The sequence below is a fragment of the Lycorma delicatula genome, chromosome 1, assembly GCF_047948215.1.
Source record: "Lycorma delicatula isolate Av1 chromosome 1, ASM4794821v1, whole genome shotgun sequence".
In the NCBI taxonomy this organism is placed as follows: domain Eukaryota; kingdom Metazoa; phylum Arthropoda; class Insecta; order Hemiptera; family Fulgoridae; genus Lycorma; species Lycorma delicatula.
Window position 1 is genome coordinate 33,129,468 of NC_134455.1, and position 22,685 is coordinate 33,152,152.

Below are 22,685 nucleotides of genomic sequence, written 5' to 3' on the forward strand. Positions count from 1 at the left end.
AATGAAAATAAAAATAATAGAAATAAAAATGATAGTAATAGAAATGATAATAGTAACAATAATGACTATAATAGTAATAATGCCCCGGATAAATCCAACCCCACGTCTGTGCAACAACATCAAAGCACAAGACCGGGGCGACCAACGACATGGTACTTCGATACCTGCACTTATATCGGCTAACGGGGAAATGGTCTTGCTCAGGAGCTCCTTTTGGAGTACGGGATTGGCGGTCCCGGGCTATCACAGCCGGTTGCGGTTGTGCTTCTCGTTTCGCTGTTTGCAGCGGGGTTGGAATGCACGACCGTGATCTGTTTGCCGACGCTGGGTGGAGTGCAGACGGAGAGTACCTATCCCTCTTCACGGTTGTGGAGCCGGGTTAAGGGTGGGCTGCTGTGAGCTTATTCTTGCGCCGTCCAGCGCGAGTCACTCACTTCGGCCCTCGGTAGGGATTGTCACACGGGTAAGGGTATCGGAGCTCTTACTGCTACGTGCGAGCCCTGGGATGTCGGTATTGTGAATCAGGCAGTACCCTTGCGTTGCTTTGGGTGTCAGAGATTCGGGCATACGGCAGCACGTTGTACAAGACAACAGATATGCGTGTGTGGTGAACCGTTACACTCGGACGACCCGTACAGGGATCCTCCTGTCTGCGTCAACTGCCATGGACACCGTTTTTCAAGGTCTAGGAATTGTCCTATTTACAAACAGGAAGTAGTTGTCCAAGAGATTAAGACAACACAAAAAGTGAGCTACTTTGATGCAAGAAAAGTGTGCTTGCCAGGACGTTAAAAACAGCTTCATATGCGCAAGTTGCGGCTGCTCCTGCAGCTCCTATAGCCTCTATAAAGTAATAGGATGTGCTTGCAGAATTGGCACCAGCCTTAGCTACAATGGTCGAACGTATAATCGAGGACAAAATGAAGAATCTACCATCAAGAGAAATCAGCCCGAAGTCATTGCAAAAGAAAGTAGATAAATCTGCCGAAAGCAACACCGTAAAGTCGAAATTCGATCCTACAACTAAATTACCAACTGATAAGAAGATTGAACCAACGAAAGTAAAAGTGCAGGAGATAAAAATCCCCACTGAGGGATCTGCGAAGCCAGAAGTAATGATTCTGGAAAACGAGGACTTAAGAAACCTCTAGTGGAACCTCCGAAAGTACAGAGACCATATAAATGTATCATATAATTCTACTAATTGATTATACAAGATATACCATAATAAAAGTTATGTACATATTAAACACTGAAATTAAAATTAATTTATACAGTACAGTTGTTTATTACCGCAAAACATGTTTTAACGTTATATGATTTATCACGTCGTCCTTGCATTCTCTAACATTTTTTTCGCACCATAATAGTGAATCAACAACTAGATTAGGTATACTACTCTTAATAAACTATGAACGTTCTGAGAGACTGAACTGTAGTTTTTATAAACGTGTTTATGTGTATGCAACTCGAGAGATCTTAATCTGTTTACTGTGCGTATGGAAAATACATGGAGTAATATAATAACCTAAAAGTAATACTACACTGTCATTACTTTTTTCTGATCACCATTAACATTTTCAACCAGACAAAGGATACATACTTCAAGATAACTGAGTATCTTATACAAAAATTAGTTTACTCGTATTTATTGAATTTATTTGCATTTATTTATTCTATAAAGATCGACTTCTCGTTTCCGACGACCTCACTATTTCCCAGTCAGAAAAGCACTGATTTTCAGAGTACAACCCGCTACATTCGATTTAGTATAATTTTTTGTGCAAGAAATAAACAACGTAAATTAAACGACAAAACTAAGAGGTATAATTTTTTTATTTATTTAATATTAAAATATATTTTCTCTTCAAGAGTAGACCGTATAGATAACAAGCATAAAGTTTAAACTCGCTCACCACTGTGACTAACTGCATAAGCGCGTATGAAAAATACACCGATACAAAGTCAGACTTCAAATTAAGGTTATGTTAAATTGAGCGTAACTGAAGAACGACTCAACCAATCTTCATAATTCTGAAATTATTCGTTTGTTTCTTCGTGATCTTCGTTCGATCAAGAAGACAATTTTTTTACCCTACATTGTAATTATTGCTGCACTTTTCGCGTTGCAAACACCTGGTGAAAATCCTGTTGCACTCTTAACTATATCCATTTCTGTTCTTGTTATCTTATGGCAGTAAATTTCAGGTGTGTATCTGGTTATGTGCTGAGTGTCTATTTACAACCATCTTTATGATTAATGTGCTTGCAACAAACATCTCTTTACGAGTAGTGATGAGTGATCAGGTAAAGATGATTTTTTCCTACAGCGAACAATACCCCTTTGGGTTATACCATACATTAAGAAGAGAATAGATTCAACCTGAGTTTGGAATTAATGCCAGACTTTTCGCGTGATGAGAACGAAATACCCGATGCTAACATTAGGTGTGCATTGTAGCGAACTGTTTTTTGTTGAGGAATACTAAAGAACACTGCGGCCGATAACTGTTTCAAAAATCAATAACACGGAAGAATAAAACACTGCTTCTGACAATATTCAGACCTGTTTAGAGGTGAAAATAGCTTGTCGCTGAAGATTTTTTAAGAGATAAGTTAATAATGAGAAATAGTCTTTGTAATTAATTTTTAATGTAATTTTTAAAAGTATCCTGTCAAAAATGTATTTCTTGTTATCAAACTATTGTTTACATTTATAATCTTTTAAAAAATGTTTCATTATTCTAAAATCTCTTTTGATAATAGATTATTCAGTTAACTTACTTGAAGAGAAGTTGACTTAGTTGTACACTAATACTAGTTAGTGTACAAATAAGTTAGGGTTCTTAGTTAACTACATCTCGTTTACATGTCATACATATCATCCTCATCTTATTGGCCGTTGGGGGTTATTTATTGTTCGCTAGTTGAACAGATTGCAACATCACATAAGGGAAAAAAATTACCCAAGAAATTAACATAATTTTAAGTTTCTATTAAAAATTAAAAATATTAAATGTTAAGAACTTAAAAATTAACAATAAATAGGAACTTTAGTTTTTAAATAGGAAAATAATAATAATTTTTTACCATTTAAATTGGTAATTATTTTATTAAAATATGCATCATCAATTTTTTTTATGTTATTTTAGTTTTAATTTTATTTTTTTTCATTATAATTTTCATAAAAAAATAATTTATTACTATTACTATGCTTTATAACACATTTTGCACCAATGCTAAATAAATTTTAATTTTGCTATTTTTTTTTTAAATTGTTAATGACCTTGCTGATAAGTATGGCTTTTGTATCTTAATACATGTTTTTATTTTTTAAATTATAAATTGGATTGTAGAGTAGATAAGAAATAAGGTCCAGTTTCAGCGCAATGCTAATATTCTCTAGCCTTAAAAATAAGGCTTTTTATTATCATAAAATTATATAAGTTTCCTACATAATATTAAAAGGGTGTGTATATGGCATAAACAAATCCAGTTAAGAACCAATTGATTTTAAGTTGGAAAAGTTCACGATAAATTTACAACTTTACCAGAAATCAAATCCAAGAAATTCATTTTAGTAGACAGTGATACTATTGATTGAGCATAACAAGATTGTTGCTTTCTTAGATGAAAAAAATCTGACTGGTAATACAAAAGGGATGGAGACCATCATATGCCTGCTTTTATTTCCTGCTAATTTACTTTCTCTAAAAAACTAAATTGACGTGCAATTTAAATTTGGAGTAATGAGCAAAACAATAAATTATGTATCCTTACACAGCAACAACTTTCACACAATTTTCAGAATAACTTCACACAGAACAGTTTCAGAACAACTTTCCACAGCAACTTCAACTTCTACGTTATAGCATCTTTAAAATAAAAGAATGTGAAGTAAGGATAAAAATATAAATCAATGATTGAAAGTACATTTGATGAAGTGGTTACTGTAGATCACCAAAATAATATAACGCTGGGTTTATATGAACACATTCATAATCAAAAAATTTTGATTAGATGATATTATATATATATATTTTTAATATATTTTTAAAATTTTATTAAAAATTCTTGCTGCAAAATATATGAAAAAAAAAGAGTTAAAATAATTAATTTTATTAATTCTTACCTTTTTTTAATTTTTTATAGGCAGCACAAGAAAGAAAAGAGTTTTGGTCAGAATATCTAAAAAAACTGTTAAAGTTGCACATTAATTCACTCATCAAAAGTACTTAACATTGTTATAAAAGTGTTCTGTTAACAAAAGTATAATTTAAAATGACAGTGAAATAAAAATGTTCATTAAATAAATTCAGATTTATCATTACAACTGATTAGTTTTCTTCAGTATAAAATGTATTATTCTTCCCCCCCCCCCTCTTTAACATTAATAACAAAGTAATATTTCAAAGTGAAGCACTTCAAAGTGATCCACATTGATATAAAATAAACAATAGTAATAGATTAACTTTATGCTCTCCAAAATACTTTTGTACTAATTAAAGAAAAAAAAGAATTAAATGTAATTGTTTTCCTTGTACGATAATTATAAATTTAAAATTTTGATAAAAATTATGTCCAGTAGTAACTGCTCACAACAAAGTGATTCAAAAGCCATAAATTTTTGGTTTTATGAAAAAATTGCTGAATGACAAAACTAGTTCATTAGATAGTCTAACATTGATAAACATAATTTTTGTTACCTAACATGTGATACATGATTTTAATCAGTTTTTTGATGCTGAAAATGAATATGAACTCAGAATCTTTCTATCACCCACCATTTTTGAAAAAAAAATTAATTTTAATTAAAGGATTTTTTTCATTTTTCAACGTATAGTATGCATTTGAAGCTCCATTATTGTATTTTGTTAGCTCATTTTTTATTGTTTAATTTTGTTAACATAATTTGTAAGCTATAAAAAAAACAATACTAGACAAATAATTAAATCATATCATAGTCACATATTATGACATCATATCTAATACTGAAGAGTGAGCCTTCATGGACAAGATTAATATGTCTGTTCAGGTCAAAACATGTAGCTGAAAACACAGCTGTGTTGTTTGTATTAAGCACTGTATTTAGGAATGAATTAAATTTGTTCAGTCTTATTGCTGTCTTAAGTTTGTTAAAAGTGTAGTGTCATAATACCTTGAAATTGTGTAAATGATGTGGATTCCTTTTGTTATGTACTCGTATGTGATGAGTTTACCGTAAAATCAAATAGAAAAAGCATTACGCCTTTAATTAAAAAAACATATCATTTGTACTTTCAGTGTAAAATTGGTGATGAGGATAAGACGTGGGCTCCTCAAGTAGTATGCACTAATTATTCTGTATATTTAAGAGGATGGCTGAAAGGTACACGGCCATTTGGTGTACCAATAGTTTGACATGAACCAAAGGGTCAGGTAACCGATTGTTACTTTTGTTTAACAACTGTGTCTGGAATTTCATTTTGAATTATCTTCCAATATGTCACATCTTATATCACAAGGTGAATTAAATGATTTAGTTAGGGATTTAAATTTATCAAAAAATCAAGCTGAACTGTTAGGATCAAGACTGCAAAATTAGAATTTACTTCAAAAAAATACAAAAGTGTCAGGCTTTCGAAGCCGACAAAAAGAACTTTCTCAGTACTTTTTTGATGAGAATAATTTGGTTTATTACATAAATATTGATGAGCTTATGTTACACGTAGGATAAGTTCATAAACCCGAGGACAGGCGTCTTTTCATAAACCCACCTGGTTGGTCTAGTGGTGAACGCGTCTTCCCAAATCACTGATTTGGAAGTCGAGAGTTCCAGCGTTCAAGTCCTAGTAAAGCCAGCTATTTTTACACAGACTTGAATACTAGATCGTGGATACCGGTGTTCTTTGGTGGTTGGGTTTCAATTAACCACACATCTCAGGTATGGTCGAACTGAGAATGTACAAGACTAGACTTCATTCACACTCATACATATCATCCTCATTCATCCTCTGAAGTATTATCTAAACGGTAGTTACCGAAGGCTAAACAGGAAAAAGAAAGAAAGAAAGGCGCCTTTTCATAGATTTGTCCAAGTATAGTTTAAAAGTGGTTCTAATATACAAAGGTAACAAATATCCTTTGATAGCAATCGTTTATGGTATTAATTTGAAAGAGACATATGATGTGATGAAAGACATTCTTGAAAAAAATGATAGAAAACATAGCTGGAACATATGTAGTGGTTTGAAAGTTACATAGCTATTTTGTTAGGGATAAACATTATGTTACCAAAGAGTGGAAGAAACAAGACAACGCCAAATGGGAAAAAATATTATTCATGAGCCCTTAGTTGAACTCAAAAAAATGTTTTTACCCCCTCTCCATATCAATCTAGGTAGGACTAATGAAAGATTTTGTAAAAGCAATGAAGAAGGATAGTCCTGGATTTTTACACATCAGGCATAAATTTTCAAATGTAAGTGAAGGAAAAATTAAAGAAGGAGTATTTGTTGGTCCTCAAATAAGGGAGTTGGTCAACGATGTATTTATCTCAGTGTTAAATAATGTAGAAAGTGCAGCTTGGGCTTCATTTAAAGATGTTTATCTCAGCAAACAAAAATTCAACAATTACCACAATATTGGTAATCAACTTCTTACTTCATACAGAGCTATGGGTGTAATATGTCTTTGAAAATACATTTCCTCCACTAGCATCTGGATGTTTTCTCAGACAACCTCGGAGACGTAAGTGACGAACACAGTGAACGTTTCCACCATGACATGTCAGAGATGGAAAGTCGCCATAAAGGGAAATGAAATACGAACATGCTAGCCAATTACTGTTTGAAATTAATTTGTGATGTGCCTGAGGTTATTTATAAAAGAAAACATCAGCGAAATCATTCTAACACAGATATGGCCATGCAAAATTATAAATTTTGCAGATTTTAACTATATTTTCCCTTAATTTTGTTTAAGGTTAATTTATTTAAAACCAAGGGTGATAGAAAAATTGTATTTACAGATCTGCAATGTACACAAAAAAGCAATTCAAGAAATGGTATCACACTTAGAGAAACATTAAAAACTTTTTTTTTCTATCAGTGTAATTTATCACAAAACAATAAAAATATTTACTAAAACAATTCCTGAATATTGTATTCTTTAAACTATTATTAATTTTGTTTAGCTACTTCTAATTTTTAGTACCTAAATACCCACTACAGGAATCAGCAGAGTGGTAGCATCAACAAATTTATTTCAAGAAATAAATAGACATGTTGAAATTTATTTATTAATTACCTTCCACAAAATCTCAGACCATTAATTATTATTCTATTTTAATTGACATTGCTCTATCTACATTCAAAGATATTACACATCAGAAAATTATATATCAGCATTTAAAAGATCACACTATGTGATGGATTTGTAACCACCTAACTTTAAAAGTGGATAAAATCATTAAAAATGTGTTTTTCATCTAATTGTACAATTGCTTAATCTTGTGAACGGTAATTACACCAGCAACTACTTATGTTACCCAACTCTAATTGAAATTTTTGGATGTCTTTTTCAGATTAATTTCATTAATCAGTAACCACACTGTTTCACTATGAAATGTCTCAATAAAATACTGTAATATCACTTACCACGTGGTTGACTGATGGTCTTTGAAATTCAGCCAGTAAAAACCCTATCAATTTTGTCTTAAATGATGATTGTATCACATTTTCATTGTACTCAGGCTAAAAATAATTTTACAACAAAAAAAAATTGCAGCTATTATATTTTAAGCCTGGCATGAGTAGTTTGACTTCAATCTGAATCAGACCAAGAGTCATTTTGCAGCAATGACAATAAAAAATAAAGTCTTTCATTAGAAGAGATATTTGACTTACTAACTTTGAACTTTAAAGTTGGAGAACACATGAACAAGCAGAATAGATTATCATGGTAGACAAAAATAAAAAGAAACTCTTAGGTAACCAATAAATTCATTTTAACCTACTAATGACTATTTTGTGGTAACATTTTTTTTTTTTTGTAATTACAGTGAGCTAGATATTAAATAAATGTGCAAAAATAAATCAGTAATAGTCTAAATTTTAAAGCTGTATTTTTAAATCATAACTACAAAGAAACCTGAGACAGAATATAACATTAAAGGTCAGAAAGGTTGTAAAAGTTAAAAAAAATAATCAGAAATTTGTATTTGAAAATCTGTCATCTGTTCTGACCTAACTCCAGGACAAGTTTTAAATGTTTTAAAGCTGAATATACACCTTCTATTGGGTTTTCCTGAATGAAAACAGTTGCTAGCATGTCAAAAGTAGTTTTGTGGAATTTTATAATCACTGTTTATTTGTCATATAATACTTACATTTTTTTTTTTTTTTTTACTTATTTATTTCCTTTTTTATTTTTACTTTTTCTGCATGGATCATGATTGTTTAATCAAGAGGGTCATCTGGCTTTTCAGATTTTTGTGAATGTTTTTTAAATGTAATGCTGTCTTTGGATTTATATTATTTTTCTAAGAACACTTTATAAATTGTTAACAATATTACGTTCTAATTTTATTTATTTCATCATATGTATCCATTTGCTTACCTATTAGTTTAAAACAATTACTATTTCCATACCCTTAGTATCAACTGCAGCCTTCTTCATTTTACATTAATTTTTTGTTATGTTATTAAATAACAAAATCTTTTTGTGGTTTTCCTTGAGCTTCTAGGCAACTGCTAAAGCTGTTTCATCAGTTATCTGACTAATATACTGAGTTAATGAGGATGATCAAGCCAGATACTGGAAAACATGGCTAATAAACTTGAAGTTTGCTTGTACAGGAACCATTAATTTAGATAAAGCATAATATTTGCATAATATACAAATACTGTTAGACAATATTGTTTTAAAAAGTTGCCATCACATTGATCCATGCTTGTAAAGAAGTACTGATCATCATGTCTTGGCCAGCACAGTATTAGATCTTAGCATCTACCATACTCTCCCACCCTGGCACCAATTGATTTCTATTTGTTTCATTGCATGAAATTGATTGTAAAAGTAAAACAGTACAAAGACACTAACAACACCATCAATATAAAAAAACATCTGAAGTATGTTTCTAAACAATGGTTCTTAACCTTTTTAGTGATCAACATCCACTTTAATCTAAAATTAAGTTCTTGTACCCACTGAAAAATGTGTTTCAGATATAATTTACTACATTTACTAATTTACATTTTACTAGATTTACATTTAATGTAGTAAATTATACCTGAAACGCATTTTGTAGCTGAGTGCTGTTAATCATCATCATGTAGCTATGTATGTTAATCATCATGTAGTTAAGTGCTGTTTTAAATTCTGTGGCAAAGTCTTCAATGCAAGTGCGTGACAGTGCAACATACAATATGTTATTATAACTTGCAGTTTTTCTGTCTTCATATAGGAAAAAATCCAAAATTTTTGCCCAACACTGCAGGGGCACCATTAGTGCAAATTGAGCCTCTCACATTCATGAATATTCTGTTTCAAAAAAAAAAAATTTTAAATGACTGAAAACATCAACTCTTTTTGTCATCAATTCCAGTGGCCTCTCAAAATAAAAATTCTTCCCACATTCCTTTTTTTCTTAATGTATCACACAAATATCAACAACTGACTGCACTTATCAGTTGACTTGTCCAGATGAATACTAACTTTTGAGGACTGCCTATGATACCTTCTACAATTTGCAGTGAAGTATCTACACTAAGAGCTTGAACGTGCAATTGAACCATGTTATTGAATAACAGAGTCTACTGAATTTTTCTTCATGCTTCAAAATCCAAAACAATTTTTGCAATTTCAAATGCACATGGCTTTATCAGTTACTCAGCTATTGTATGACTTTTTTGTTTCTTAGCACACATATATGCCACTTGATACAGCTTTTGAAACTGCCACACATCAAATTTTGTGATAGTATTACTGGCTTCAAATCATGCCTTCAAGATTTTAAGAGTATGTCATGCAGATTCATCACCATGCTGATCATTGAAATGTTTTAACAACTTTGACGGTTTGAGATTGGAGTTTGAAAAAATGTTGCGACAGAAAATGCACTATGATCGTTGCTTACCATCTTTTTCTGTTTTACAAATGAATTCATAACTAACATAACTGTATTTCCATTGGTGTTTTTTTGACATAGTGAGTGTTACTAAAATCATTAAAATAATTATTATTTTTAAAAATTTGCTAAAACCCTTTATGTAACCAGTTGATCATATCCAGTATGGGTTTTGCCACTGATCAGTGTGGTAAATTAAAGCGAAATTGGTGCATGTGTCAACCAGTTTCTTATTTTACTGCATATGCTGGTAAGTACAATATGGAAAGGCAAAGTTAGAGAAGGTAGGAGTGGAGGGTCCCAAAAGTAAACATAGCATTTGCTAGTTTCTCCCATGCACTCAGGCAGTAGTTTTCACCAAACATTTAGAAACTTCCCTCTGGAAATCCTTGGTTACACACTCCAGGTTAAGAAACAACACAGTGTTTTTTAAGAATGGGTGACAGGAATGTGTCCAAAAGCATTATGAACTATGAGTAAAGTTGGACAATATATGAGCATTCATAATATCCCCACCTGTATGACACTAAAAAAAAAAACATTTATAAAGTATTCACTGAACAGTAAATGATGTGTATTATGTCATTCAATTTGAAATTTTAACAAGTACGTAATTTAAATTTTAAGAGTTTTATGACACCAGTTAATATCAGTATAAATTATATAAATACCATGAAGTATTTTATTATACAGTATTATTTTATTTTCAATGTTTATATGTACGACCAGGTACTTTAAATTAGGTAGGTATTTATGTCTGTAATGAGGTCTTTGATGTATGTGAAAATATTTAAAATAATGAAAACATTTATTTATGAATAACTCATTGTAATTAACCAAAGAAGTACACATTAATGCCCACAACTTATTTTTTTTTTTTAGAAACTGTTACATTCCAAAATTATTTTATTCCTTCTTTTTTATTAAATTACATTATTTGCTTTTGTTCTGCAAAATCATAAATTAATCTACAATGGTATATATTCTTTCATCTGAATTTTTATTTTATGCGATTAATAATTTATGTTAAAATGATGAAAAACATCTGATAACTTAACAATGAACCATAAAGCATTCCATTAATTATTATAGGGATCTAGTCATAATTTATTGCAAGTCACTGAAATTAATCTTATATGTGTGAAAAGAATTCAGCAACTCAGTACACAAATAAGTTTATTCAAAAACTATCTACTGTACTGTTAATTTATTTTTCTAATGTATGTATAACATTTTTATGATCAGTAATTCTCAAAAAAGTTATCAGTCTTTCCATAATAATGTAGATAATACCTAGTTCTAACAATACTTAGTTCTAGCAGAAATGATACCTAGAAATTTTGTTTAGCAATCAGAAACACTCACCTCAAACATAATTTATGTAATGTACATCAACTTTCCTATATACGTTTAAGAATATTAAATTTACTTGCATAAAAGTCATTACTGTAATCACTCACAAGATTATTAGTTACATTCTTTACAAATACCTCCAAGGCAACTCAGATACACTTGTACTGTTGCTAGCTCTAGAGGAGGCTAAAAAAATTACTCAAAAAATCATATACCATATTCTTGAATGTGATAAAGTGTAGAATTAGATTATTATACTGCTTCCAGTTATTCTATTTGATTAATTTTTTTCAGTTCTTTTGTTTTACAGAAAACTTTAACCATGGCCTTGAAAAGGCCCAGAAAAAAATTGTCTGGAGCAGCCCGCCACTAATTTTTTACTACGAGCCGCCACTGCTAGAAAGTGGATATCGGTGTATGAGTATTTGTTGGTTGTGGTACAATTAACTACACATCTCAGGGATGGTTGGGCCTGAATCTGGAACTTACATAATAAATGAAATAATAAAGTTACTTCTTTTTTGTCAATGAATTTGTCTTTTGACTGGTTTCAATTTTAATGTCCTCCATCTTTCTTAGTCCTGAGGATATTACTTCATTCTTTGTTGCTTCTTCCCTTCCTAATACCAGTAAAGATCTCAATCCTCCTTCCTTCATCAAATCTACTTCTCTTCTATTATTCTCAATATTTCCTCTCTTCTTGTTTAGTCTTTATTTCAATTTTTTCTGTTTTTCTTCACCACATATCAGAACAATCCATATACTTCTTTTCTTTCTGAATATCCAAGATTCAGATTTATATGAATACTCATTACAAACAAAAAATTTGGTAAGCCTTTTCCTTAGTTCAATCAGTATTTTCCTTCATGTCTACTGACCAAAGATATTCTGCTTACTAAATTTACAACTATAAATTTATCCTTCAGAAATCATCCTTTTTGTATCTATGTCACACGCAATATTTGAGTTATTCAAAATATATACTTTCCACATACTTACATACATTCACTTGGTAATGTTGTTTTAGTTGAGATACTTATCACTGTGGCCATGATCAGCAAATCAGTGGTTGCTAGTCAGTGTACAGTAAAGAAAACTAAATAATGATTAAACTGTACTTGGCTGTATTCCTTTTGTAACAGTTTATCACGCATTATAATATGTAACTAATATTACTAATGGGAATCAAATGTTCTGTGCTAGTCTGTTCTTGGCATAATACACTTTCTAGTGCTAAATAATTTGCTAAGAAATTGATAGTGATGTGATGAAGTTGGAACATATAACTGCAGATGATATGAATATTCCTTTCAAATTAGTTCTAATAATCTTAGGTTAATCATAAAAATATTTGCAATGCATTTTAAGTCAATCAGTTTTCAGCTTGTAGAACAGCATGATAAAATATTTAGAAAATGCATAATGTTTTAAAAAATATTTAAATCTACTATTCATAGCTAAATATTTATAGATACTATTCATGTTCAGTACAGAAATTATATAAATATAGGAATATTATGTGCGAAATACTTCATGAAAAAAAATCATTTACTAGTGTAAGACTTTCATAATATCAATTTAATACTAATACATGATTCATTAAAATTATTACCTATTTGTCTGCTTAAAAGCATACTAGAAAATATTGAAAATTACTTAAAAGATCAAAACATTATAATTGGTTGTATAACTCAATATCACATTACCTACTTCAAAGAAATAAATACAAAACTAATCACTGAAAATTACATTACTACAGTTATTTTAAATTTTAACTAATAATTTTATTTTAGCTTTGTGTATATTAGGGAAATTGTAATTCATTTTCAATAGTTGTTTTAAAGAGTTGAACAAACAAAATTTCACTGAAGGGTACACATTAACAGGACTCCAACTCTGTTGGACTTAATGTCATTGGATTTCTGCTTGTTGGAAAATTTCCCATACATTACTAACATTAGTGCACAGTATCATGAAAATTAATCCAAACAGTTAATCTTTTATTTACTTCTGTGTTGTGGCTACACTGCTTGAATACATCCATTCTTTAAGTTTTCTGTGTAATGTAAGGTTATTGCTCTTTGGTTATTTAGCAATTTTCATCTTACAGTGTTTTGTGAAAGTTTATTTCATTTTTTATTATGAAATATTATTTTTGTATTTTTTGTTCTGTGTGTATGAATAAATAGAGATAACTTCAAGAAAGAGTTGTAAAATTATTTCTCTTTTTGAACATATCTGTATGACACAACAACAAATATCTTCTAACTGTGATGTTAGACTAGACAGCAAATGCTATTTTAAGACAATTTAAAGAAACTGGTTCCTTTTCACCTCAAAGGAAAGGAAAATGTGGCTGTAAAAGAAAATCTATTGCAACTCATTATCGATTATTAGTGAGAAAAAGTAAAATTGTTCCAAAATTATCTTCTAAGGACGTGAATCGAGAATTAGCAGCCAATGGAAGAGATTTACACCTGCCAACTGTTAATACCGACTCTGCAGCTGGACAGAAACCTTGTTGGCCAGCTAAAAAGCAGATTTTAACACCAGCAATGAGCAAAAAAAAGGCAAAAGCAATGCTAAGTGGATCAAAGAAGACTGGAAAAATGTTATGTTTTCTGATGAGTCACATTTTTATGTTCAAGGATGATTTTTTTCTGTTAGAAAAAATCATATGTTAGAAAAGCATCAGATGAAAATACATCACTAGCTCATATCCAACTATCAGTTAAATATCCCCAGAAAAAAAATATTTTGAGGTTGTTTCACATTTGAAGGCACTTTTTCATTACTTCCAGTAGATGGTATGTTGAAAAATGATGGATATATCAAGATTCTGAAGGAAAGAGTTGTGAAACAGCTTCAAAAAAAAACAAGACAGCACAATGTTCCAAGAAGATTTGGCGCCTTACAGTGGCAAAGAAGTGGAAACATTTTTCAAGAATGAAATATAATGCTTCCATGATCAGGCAACTTTCCAAACTTAAACCCAATTGAAAATCTTCAGGTAATAGTCAAAAAATGACTCTCAAAAATGAATTGTACCACAAAAATTGATTTCATTAAAACAATAATATCAATATAGTTTTATGATGAAGAAATTAAAAAAGTGTATAGTACACTTGTTGAATTGATGTAAATCTTGTACGTGAAGTGATAAAAAATAAAGAAAGATATATTTTTTATATTTTATTTTTCATATTTCTTTATCATATTTTCGAGTATAAGTAAGTATTAATACATAATGGAAATATGAATTCCGTTAAGTTTTGAAATAAAAATAGTTTTATTTTTTTAGGACTAGCTATATAACGATCTAGCATTTTAACCTAAAAATGGAAATACAATATTCAGAATGATGGCATCTGCAATGATCTTTAGTGTACCCAGACATGCTGTATTAAAATTACTGTTAAGTAATCAGTACTTGATAGAGTAAGAAACTGGAATCATATCCCATTATTTAGTGACAGTTTGCATTAAAGACATTAATTACTCATACCCGACAGGGAGTCTTATTCTTTAAGACTTTGGGTGTTGGCATCCCCCACCGCCCTAGCGTCTGCAGCTTTTCTTCCACTATACCCAGAGCTACAGAACACTTCGCACTACACACATACACTACACCAAGAACACTACACAAATTACAAAATATCCCGTAACATAACTACACAAGTTGTTGCGTAGTTATGTTACGGGATGTAAGATGTTGATCTTACACTGTTTTCTCTTACATTTACACTCAGTGGTGTTGCAACATCTTATGAAACGCAACCGTGACCCAAGGTGGGAACTATCATGCCGATGGGTGAATGACTACGTAGTGAGTCTCGAATGATGTCCTCTGGGCACCAGGGTGAACCCAATTTTATTTAGCTCTAGCTCCAGTACGCGTGTGCTCAGCTGGCGTGGTCCGTTATATCACCAGTACTCGTGGGACCAAAATTTCTAGTCCACAAAATAATATTAAGATGGTTGGTGATCCATCAGAAAAAACCACCAATATTAGTCATATGAAAAGACTGCACTCGGCATTATCCGATGAGGATAAAAACCGTACTGAAGAAAATACTTTGAATGGTGATGTATCACATCCACTGTATAGAAATATACGATTTATCGTTCTTCAGAATAATCAGGAAGAAGGCTCCCTTCAAAAGGTCTCTCCATTTCTCCTTCCTGATAAATAAAGTGATAACCAGTTCAGTTGGTTCCCCGAAAAACATCCGGAAGTTAAGAGATGGATCAATGTTGGTTGAGACGTTCAGTGACGAACAGAGCCGATCTCTCTTACGTATTACCAATATGGGTAATATAAATATTAAGGCGGCATGCCATAAATCCTTAAATACTAGCCGAGGAGTAATCTTTTGCCGGGATCTTCTGGAGATGGATTAACGAAATAGCTAGGGAGCTTCGTACTCAAGAAGTAGTGGACGTAAAGCGAATTATGAAAAGGCAAAGCGGTGTGGAAGAACCTACACCTTCACTTATATTGACATTTAACCTTCCTTTACCACCAGAGAAGGTAAAAGTAGGTTACCCATTAAAGTACGACCATTCATACCCAATCCTCGGCGATGCTTCAAATGCCAAGGGTATGGACACACTACAACGTCTTGCTCAAAAACAGAGATCTGTGCTCGATGTGCTAAGGAAGGCCACAGTGACACTAACTGCCAAGAAAATGAGAAATGTGTGAACTGCAGTGGATCACATACAGCTCGCTCCCGGGATTGCCCAACCTTTAAAGAAGGGAAGACAATTCTCAGAATCTGTACGGAGCAGAAACTATCCTTTCCAGCGGCAGGAAGAGAATATAGAAAATTAATCCACTCTCGTAACTTAGTTAAAGCCGATATCACTTTCGCCGCCGTGACATTCAGCAAAACTCTTTTAAATGCAACTAACCAACAATGCGGATCCTGCAGTGAGTTGAAAAAGCTAGTGCAGATGTTATCTGAGCAAGTTTCTTCACTTACAGCTACTATATCGAACTTATAAAAATGAATAAAAAGTCGATAGTTGCAGCCAGTGAAACCAACAGTTCGATCCCTACGAAAGTTCCGGTTCCTAAAGTTTTACCTTTTGGGACAGGAGTAAATACAGCTGGTGGTAAGCCACCAAATAAGCTCCCTGTTAACGGAGCCCACACAACCACCTCTTCTGGGATGTCGTCTTCGACTTCCCATTCTTCCAAATTTCCTCCTATATCACCTCGTATACTGGAAGATATGACTGAGGAACCGAGAACATCAGAGTTCTTTAAAATTAAAAATACGAAAAAGAAAAACCGGATCACGTACAACTAATTTTTCATATATTTATCTGTACTTTTGTACTTTACTACCGTTATGAACATTGTTCAGTGGAATGTTACTTCGGTCCCGCATTGAACATATTAGAATATTGGGGCGCGCACATGATTCATTAATCATGTGCTTCCAGGAAACATATTTTTTACAGCAAGATCCAATAACACTTAGAGGATATTTCTGTGAGAGATACGACTGTCTAGTAGACAGTAGAGAGAGTGGTGGAATTGCTATTTTCATGAAGAATGAGGTGTTGGCTACAAGGATTCCACTAATCACCCTCATTCCTGTTGTTGCAGTAAAGGTCTCTATCCCCATCAAATTGCATATCGGCAATTTGCATCTCTCACCAAACTCTTGAGTTCAGCGCTCTAGAAATCGAAAATCTCCTCAACCAAATACCATCGCCATCATTAACAGTAGGAGACTTCAATGCCCACCATATTTCCTGGGGCTCATCTTTCTGCTCCTCTAAAGGAAATATAAATATAAATATAAATAGAGTGAGGCATGACTTTGACCTTTGTCTACTGAATGATGAATCACACACATTCATGTCTTTATCATCTGGTGCTGATTCTAACATCGACCTCTTTCTCTGTATGCCTACCGAGTTTACTCCCTCATCTTAATTGGTCTGTTTGTGATGACTTTAACCAATTATTATTGGTTTCGGTGTTGACCGCGAGGTGAAAAGAAAGGTATCATAAAGCCTTCCAATCACAGTATGACGATGGTGCAGACATCCTTGACCAACTTTTCTCTTTTACGTCCATGAAACTTGAGAATACTAACAGATATATCCCACAAACATCGGGTAATCCTAAACGTCTTTCCGTTCCATGGTGGAATGATGATTGCCAAAATGCTTTTAGGAATCGACGGCAGGCACTACGCAAATTTAACCGTAGGCCTACAACTGAACATCTAAATTTATACCGCAGGGATAGAGCGGTTTGCGATCGACTATTCTTGGACGCTAAGAGGAAGTCATGGACGAAATACTTGAACACTATCTCACGCACTACTCCCACGTCTACTGTGTGGAAAAAGATCCGTGCAATTTTCGGATCACCTAAACAATCTATTCTCGCTATTATTGATGAAGGAGAACTCCTTTCATCATCTTCGGCTGTGGCAAATACTTTGGCAAAATCTTTCCTCTCGGTGTCTTTCCTCACTTCATCAATATAATAACGATTTTCAAAGGTACAAGATACAGATATAAGTATTATCATTAAACATTGGTGATTCGGTTGGCAAATTAAACGCCCCATTCGTATTCAAGGAATTGTCACACGTACTTAAAAACTAATGTGATACTTCCCCTGGATCGGACAACATTTGCCTCGGTATGCTTTCACACCTTCCTAATTCGGCGCTACAAGATCTATTGAACATTTAAATGAACGGTTTGCTCTCCGAACAAGTCTTCCCACCCGGCTGGTCAGAAGTCTTTATCATACCAGTACTTAAACCTGGTAATGACAAGCCAACCCCTCAAGCTACTGCCCTACATCCTTAACAAGCGTTTTGTGCAAAGTAATGTAGAGAATGGTAAACCGCAGGCTTACATGGTAGTTGGAGAGACATGGTCTTTTATCTCCAGAAGAGAGTGGTTTCGACAAGGAAGATCTTCCATTGACCATTTAGTGTCGATGGAAACAGCCATAAAAAACTCCTTCCTACATCGCCAGTATCTCGTGGCTATCTTCTTTGATATAAAAAAGGCGTACGTCACGGCCTGGCATGAAACTTGAGAATACTAACAGATATATCCCACAAACATCGGGTAATCCTAAACGTCTTTCCGTTCCATGGTGGAATGATGATTGCCAAAATGCTTTTAGGAATCGACGGCAGGCACTACGCAAATTTAACCGTAGGCCTACAACTGAACATCTAAATTTATACCGCAGGGATAGAGCGGTTTGCGATCGACTATTCTTGGACGCTAAGAGGAAGTCATGGACGAAATACTTGAACACTATCTCACGCACTACTCCCACGTCTACTGTGTGGAAAAAGATCCGTGCAATTTTCGGATCACCTAAACAATCTATTCTCGCTATTATTGATGAAGGAGAACTCCTTTCATCATCTTCGGCTGTGGCAAATACTTTGGCAAAATCTTTCCTCTCGGTGTCTTTCCTCACTTCATCAATATAATAACGATTTTCAAAGGTACAAGATACAGATATAAGTATTATCATTAAACATTGGTGATTCGGTTGGCAAATTAAACGCCCCATTCGTATTCAAGGAATTGTCACACGTACTTAAAAACTAATGTGATACTTCCCCTGGATCGGACAACATTTGCCTCGGTATGCTTTCACACCTTCCTAATTCGGCGCTACAAGATCTATTGAACATTTAAATGAACGGTTTGCTCTCCGAACAAGTCTTCCCACCCGGCTGGTCAGAAGTCTTTATCATACCAGTACTTAAACCTGGTAATGACAAGCCAACCCCTCAAGCTACTGCCCTACATCCTTAACAAGCGTTTTGTGCAAAGTAATGTAGAGAATGGTAAACCGCAGGCTTACATGGTAGTTGGAGAGACATGGTCTTTTATCTCCAGAAGAGAGTGGTTTCGACAAGGAAGATCTTCCATTGACCATTTAGTGTCGATGGAAACAGCCATAAAAAACTCCTTCCTACATCGCCAGTATCTCGTGGCTATCTTCTTTGATATAAAAAAGGCGTACGTCACGGCCTGGCAACGTGGTATTCTTAACATCCTCAAAGAACGGGGATCAAGGACAATATGCTTGCTTTTATTCAGGGTTTCTTAAATCACCGAACATTCCGTATTCGTGTGAACGATTCTTTTTCAGATAGCGTCATCTTAGAGAATGGAGTGCCTCAAGGTAGTGTATTAAGTGCTACCTTATTTTCTGTAGCCATAGACAGTATTACCAAATTTGTGCAGGCACCTTGTCTCATGTTCCTTATTTGTTGATGATTTTGCTATTTACATTGCGAGCCGTTCAACACCCACAGCAGAGAGATTATTACAGTACACTATATCTCACCTTGAAGCTTGGTCCAGGGTTACCGGCTTTTTTATCTGAAAAACAAAATGTAAAGTCTTTTCTCGGCTGCGGAACCCTTCTATTCCGCAAGCTTTTCTGAACGGAGACCTTATTGCTATCTCTCCCCACGTCAAGTTTTTAGGTTTATTTTTTGATAGCCGTCTTACTTGGGTCAAACATATCAAAGTATTAAAAACAGAATGTTCCAAACTTTTAGATATGATGCGAGTTCTTAGCAACACCTATTGGCGAGCCGATCGGTCACGTATGATACGTTTTTATTATTCGTTAGTTCGTTCATGTTTAAAGTATGGTTGTGTCGCTTACTCTTCAGCTCGTCATACCGTGCTTAAAATGCTGGATGCTGTACATCATGCTTACCTTCGGATTGCCACATGTGCATTTAGATCAAGCCCTGTCGCAAGCTTACTTGTAGACTGTGGCGAGCCATCAATTTGGGATAGACGAGACCAGCTTTTAGAATCTTATTTTGTCCGTCTCAAAGAACAGCCAAATCACCAGGCTTTTGACTCAGGCTTTAGGAATCCTAATTTAGGAAGGTATGAGGACCATCCACGTTGTACTGCACCTGTAGGTGTCCGTACTCGACGTCTACTGCACCACATAAATGTTGACACACCTTCATTCTTTCCAACGTATCCGTGCTCATATCCTCCATGGGGAATAAACCTAAATTTTGTGTTTGACCTTACGATATACAATAAACAATCAACACCACCTGATGTCTTGCAGAAAATGTTTCAGTGTGTTCTCCAAAATGAACCCAGACGCGGTGGTATACACTGATGGATCGAAACAGAACGATATCGTTGGTAGCGCGTTTGTTGTTAATGATATGTTTGGTCTATCTCGTATTACGGGTGTGTTTACTGCTGAACTATACGCTATAAATAAGGCTCTAAATATCATTAACCCTAAGTACCGAAATATCCTTATTTGCAGTGACTCGTGTATTGCTCTCCTTAGAATTGCCTTAGAATTTTGTATTCCAGATATCCTGTCGTCATCGAAATCTACAACGCAATCGCTGAGTTGAATAATCGCAACACACAAGTAAGTTTCTGGTGGATCCCTAGCCACGTAGGGATTCCAGGAAATGAACATGCAGATTTCGCTGCCAAAGACGCATGTAATCAACCTCCTTTCACTACTCATGTTCTGAGTTTATTAATTATGTAAAGCAGTATCTTCAGGCAAAGTCGCAAGGTGAATGGAGGCTACCGTTGATAACTCCGGCACATTAAATATTCTGTGTTACCATGGAACTCCTCATGCAGAAAAATTCGTCGCGAGAAAGTGGTCCTCTGTCGATTACGATTAGGACATATGAGTACCTGATGTCAGCAAGACACGCACCTCTATGCACACGATGAAACTGCCACACACACATACTTATAGATTGCATATGCTATGCGGCGTTGCATTGCAAATTTAAACTGCCCAGAAACATCCGTGGAGTCTTGAGCAATGATAATGAAGTTTTAGATCGGATGTTTCTATTTTTGCATAGTGCAGGATTTATAGAAAAAAATTAATATTGTTGCGTATATGTTTTGTATTGGAAGAGTTTTTAATAAGTTTATTTTTTGTTTTAATCTTTGTGGTTTTGTGTTTCTGATTCTGTTATCCAAGAAGGGAGCCTTTTACACTTCCTGTCGGACTTTGTTAAATTTTATATAGTTTTTGTTATTATTTTTACTTTCATTTTTTTTAATATAAATTTATGGTATTTTTAAGAGTCCGACTGTGAAGATTTTAGTGATATTAGTTGTAAGTCTTTAATGATATTAGTTTTAAGTTTTATTTCATTTTTTAATTTTTGTTTTTAATTTAGTTTTAATTTTTATTATTTTATTTTTTAACCCAGTTTTAAGTTTTATGTTAGAGTTTTTATGTTACTTTTTTTTAGTATTTCTGTTATCCACTGTCATGGGCTCTTTACACCCATCCTGGAATTTGTTAAATTCTATTTACTTTTAATTTTATTTTAGATTTTAGCTGTGATATTGTTGTAAATTTTATTTATTTTTTAGACTAGTCTTTGGTTCTTTTTTTTTATAAAAATAAAAATTCCGGGCGATGATAACGCGTGAGCGTTTTTCGCCCTCAAAAAAAAATCGAATGCCCATGTACTACAGCCAATTAGAAAAGTCCCATCTTATTCATCTCAAATTCCTTGATAATAGTCATTAGATAATGGTAGTAATAATTTAACTGACTTCATACAAAGGGAAATTTTCAATTGCTAAAAATTAAGAAATTTCCTGAACTCTTAAACATATTTTTAAATTCAACATAAAGTTTTTTCACTTAGTACTTTTTTAAAAAGATTTATATTATTGTCATCTGACCTACTTTTGCCCGAGTAACATTTTATCATGATAATGATTTATAATTGAATTAAATCTTTACCAGCTGTTTACAATTCGACTAAATGGAGAATGAACGCAATTCCTGATCAAGACTGTATTGAGGGATTAACCACACATTTTATCAGTATAATTAATAAATATAGACCATCACCAAACCATTAAGATTTCAAATGAAATTTTGCTCCAATAGCTAAGGATTTCTCAACTTTAATTTAGTTCTATTTGCTAGGATTAGTTTAATTTGATCCAGTTTATTCTTTATATATATAAAAATTAGCCAACACCTCATTCAGAAAACAAGGAAAACATGATTTTTTTTGCACCGATCAATGAAATTTCTATTTTTTTCTAAGAAAATGTTAACATTATAAATCTTAGATCATTTTGCATTAAAGATATGTAATATTAATATACTTATTTGAATTTTCCATAAGTTTATAATAGAATTATTTTTTAATAAAAGGTGCATTTACAT

The 22,685-nt window shown here is 33.2% G+C and overlaps 1 protein-coding gene across 2 annotated transcripts in view; it reads right to left on the reverse strand.

Moving 5' to 3' along the window:
* LOC142317280 (protein Malvolio-like) overlaps positions 1-22,685 on the reverse strand; it is a 134,095-nt gene that overhangs the window by 95,469 nt on the left and 15,941 nt on the right. The window contains exon 1 of one of the 2 annotated variants that reach the window (XM_075353705.1): positions 4,133-4,290. The exons of the other annotated variant lie outside the window; for it this stretch is intronic. The gene's annotated coding sequence lies outside the window, so the exon portion shown is untranslated. Of the gene's footprint in view, positions 1-4,132; positions 4,291-22,685 lie in introns of those variants that run through there. 2 annotated transcript variants of the gene reach the window in all.